Source organism: Leucopleurus acutus, assembly GCF_964270905.1.
Source record: "Leucopleurus acutus genome assembly, chromosome: 10".
Taxonomy (NCBI): domain Eukaryota; kingdom Metazoa; phylum Chordata; class Mammalia; order Artiodactyla; family Delphinidae; genus Leucopleurus; species Leucopleurus acutus.
In genome coordinates this window covers 100,603,537-100,607,628 of record NC_139153.1, presented here as the reverse complement: position 1 = coordinate 100,607,628, position 4,092 = coordinate 100,603,537, and the positions used below count along the sequence as shown (strand labels likewise).

Below are 4,092 nucleotides of genomic sequence, written 5' to 3'. Positions count from 1 at the left end.
GGGCCTGAGCCATAAGCTGGAAGTGATGATAGCCAAACTATTCGCAGAAAGCGGAAACAACCTGAGTGTCCGTCCACCGATGAATCAATAGACCAAATGGGATGTAGTCATACAGTGGAATATGATTCAGCCTGAAAAAAGGAAGGAAGTTCTGACACACACTATACCATGGATGAACCTTAAGGACATTATGCTCAGTGAAATAAGCCATCACAAAAGGACAAATACTACATTATCCCACCGATATGAGGTCCCTAGAGGTAATCAAATCCATAGAGACAGAAGGTAGAAGGGTGGCTGCCAGGGGCTGGGAGGACAGAGGAATGGGGAGTTAGTGTTTAATGGGGACAGAGGTTCAGTTTGGGAAGACGAAAAGGTTTTAGAGATGGATGATTGCACAACAAAGTGAATGTACTTAGTACCACTGACCTGTATACTTAAAAATGGTTAAAATGATCAATTTTATGTTATATATATTTTAGCAGAATAGAAAATTAAGCAGGCAAGGCTCCATTTTTCATCAATTCAACAAGCACTCTTTGTATATCTATTCCACGCTAAGGACGCGTGCGAACAAAGCCACACATTGAGAATCCAGGATTAATAATCCAATTCGGGTTTGGCTCACGTACTGCCAAACGTCTCACTGAAATTGAAAGTAAGTCCACTCAATTCTTTAAATATTTCCACCCCAAAGTTCAGACTCCTAAAAATTACATGTTCCCAAAATCTGACTTGCTTTTGTGCCAGTTTAATTTCCCAACTCTCCTCCTGTTTGCTTGTGGCCAGAAATATGTTTGCAAACTATCGATTCAAATGTTTTCAGGGTAGCGAGCTGACTCTGTGTCAGATGTAACCTTGATCCCAAGCTCCTCCCAAAGACCCCGAACTATGGCTCCTTTGAAGCTCCCACTTCAGTCTGAGGGACTGGCCTGGTGAAGACAGCCTTCCTTTGGGTGGGAGACAGGGGACATAAAGACTCCTCGAGGGTGACGCACTAGGCAACAGTAAGTTAAAAATAAATCCAGTTCTCTTTAAGTTTCAGTTCATTAAACAGTATACGGCAGTGAGTGCTGGTGGGGAAATCTAGACAGGCGTGCATTTCAATGCTGACTCTGCCGTGAAATTCATTATGTGATCTTGGGCAACACAAGTTTCTGAACCTTGTACCCTCAGACTGCCAGTGGGGGAAAGAATTGTAATTTCAGAGGGCAGAGTTCTCAACAGGAGGGGCCTGGAGAGGGAGAGAGAGTCCTGCTGCGGGTGGAAGGACAGCTCACTGTTGATACCATGACCAGTAATTAAAACACACTCTATATTCAAAGAGGGGCATTATAATCACAGCTTTGGGAGGATTTAATAAGGACAGATGCAGAAGGCATCTGGAAGAATACCTAATAAGTAGCCAATATTATTAATATCAGCCCCCTTCAGGCCTCTAAACAAATGCTTTTGCAAAAGTCCCTTCTGGTCAGGGTCTACAATTCTTTTTTGCTTCCCTTCAAATCTTCCCTTCAAAGCGACATACAATGTACATAAAATACGGGGCTTAGCCTTCATCACGCAGGTTTTCACTCGTAGGTGGCATTTCTTGAGCATCTTCTGGGCGCAGGGGACCTGGGTCTGGCTGAGGCAGCGGAAACCACACCGGGAACAGACGACTTGCTTCACAGGAGGTGGGTAGCCCCAGGCGTGCAGATGCAGCCCAGGCAGTGGAAGTCTGCTCACTCGCTAAGGGCAGAAATGACCACAGATCTCGGGGCGGGAAGGCCTTGGGAGCTTGTCCGCTGACTCTCTTGTAGCCGTAACTCATATTTCCTTTGCAGTCTCGCGTGGCTCACGAGCAAAGCAGAGTGGCAAGGTTAGCCCAAGTCACTAGGGCAGATCCTAAACATCGTTCTTGCCTCCTTTTAAATCCAGGACTCAGCTCAGGCCCTAAGGAGAGGCAACTTAGCATAATGGCAACAAGCACAATCATTAATGTTAGCGAGACGTGGATTTAAGTATTGGCCGTGTCACTTAACACTGGGGTGACCTCAGTTAAGAACTTAACCTCTCTGGGGCTCCATTTCCTCATCTATAAAATAGAAGGAAAAAAATATTTACAGTTCATGAAGACTAACTAGGTCAGAGCACGTAACACAAGGCTTAGCACATAGTAACTGCTCAATAAATAATCATGAATGAGGTCACACAGGAGCAAGACCCAAGACCCAACATTCATTAGCTTTTGCTCTGTGACAGGTACTGTACTAACTGTACATACTGTACATAACTGTACTAACTGTACATACAGAACCACTATCTCAAGCTCCACCATAATTTTATGAGGTAAATATTATCTTTTCACAGATGAAAAAAACAAGGCTTGGAAAAATAAAACACCCTGAGTAAGACCACAGAGCCAGGATTCAAAGCTCAACTATAGTACTCGAAACCTCTCTTGCATCTCACCTCCCCTCACCAACCAAATGGGTGTGTCATGATAATGTCCACTCACCTCCCTCGAAAAGTATGAGGGTCCACTGGTACCACGGATCTGGAAGACACAATCTGTGTGAAGATAGACAATGCAAAGTGAAGCCATTATGAAAAGGCATGGATCCTGCTAAGAGAGCCATAGTCTAACAGGAAAACCAGGCAGGACACACAGAACTAACCCAGTGCAGGAAAATCAGAGCAGGGCCAACGCAGGACAAAAGGACTTTGTCTTTCTTTTTCCTTTCCTTTTCTTTTCTCTGGGGGTGGATTAGGTGTTCATACCCCAGACAGAGGGCCACATCGGTCATCACCCTGAAAGGGACTTTAAAAGAATACACTTGCTCTGACTTTATATTTTTTAATGTGCCATTTCTTTTTTAAAAATATTTATATATTTATTTATTAATTATATTTATTTTGGCTGCACCGGGTCTTAGTTGTGGCACGCGGGATCTTCGTTGCGGCATGCAGGATCTTTCGTTGCGGCATGCAGGCTCTTAGTTGCAGCATGTGGGATCTAATTCCCCGACCAGAGATCGAACCTGGCCCCCTACACTGGGAGCACGGAGTCTTACCCGCTGGACCACCAGGGAAGTCCCACATTTGCTCTGACTTTAGTTCACTTTGGCTCGAGAAGCTTTATGAGAAATAGCTATAACATACACATATACCCTATTCACTTTGTATTTGCTTCAAATTATGTTTCACTCGGACAGTTGTGCATCCTGAATGAGTTGCCATTTACCTGTGGGGCAGCAGGGAAGTCAACAGGACTGGCTTTGAGGGGCCCTCCTGCTCCTAGAAGGAGGAGATGGGGTGGTCCTTTGAACGGCAGACCTGGCAAAGACAGAACCCAGGGCCTCGAAGCCAAATGGCATCAGAGTGAGGAGGGTCCCCAAAGCCCATGGGTCCAACCCCTACCTCCACCCGAAGCCAATGCTTGCAGCCCCTGAGCAGGAGAGGTTCAGCAACCCTTTAGCCCCTGTGGAACATTCTCAGGGGACTCACCACCCACTGCCGCCCCCTCCTAAGACCACTATCCTGTGCCTCTGACCATGACACCTAGTTTAACCCTTGGGTAGGAATCTGCTTAGAAATATGTTCACAATATTACTCAGCCATCAAAAAGAATGAAATAATGCCATTTGCAGCAACATGGATGGACCTAGAGATTGTCAGGCTAAGCTAAGTCAAAAGGAGAAGACAAATACCATATGATGTCGCTTATATGTAGAATCTAAAATATGATACAAATCAACATATCTACGAACCAAAAAGAGACTCACAGACATAGAGAACAGACTTGTGGTTGCCAATGGGGGAGGGCGTTGGGGGAGGGATGGAGTGGGAGTTTGGGATGAGCAAATGTAAAGTATTATATATAGAATGGATAGACAACAAGGTCCTAGTGTGTAGCACGGGGAACTGTATTCAATATCCTGTGATAAACCATAAGGGAAAGAATGTGAAAAAGAATGTGTGTGTGTATATATGTGTGTGTGTGTGTGTATAACTGAATCACTTTGCTATACAGAAGAAATTAACACAACACTGTAAATCAACTACACTTCCATAAAATTTTTAAAAAATAAAAAATAAATGAAATTTTAA

General features: G+C 44.3%; 1 long non-coding RNA gene across 1 annotated transcript; it reads right to left on the bottom strand.

Moving 5' to 3' along the window:
* Positions 1-242: 242 nt before the first annotated feature.
* On the bottom strand, positions 243-3,847 carry LOC309967897. The gene is made up of 3 exons (XR_014326544.1): positions 3,227-3,847; positions 2,501-2,553; positions 243-2,077 (listed from the first exon to the last, which is right to left on the bottom strand). It is a non-coding gene; the product is annotated as an uncharacterized lncRNA (long non-coding RNA).
* Positions 3,848-4,092: the final 245 nt, after the last annotated feature.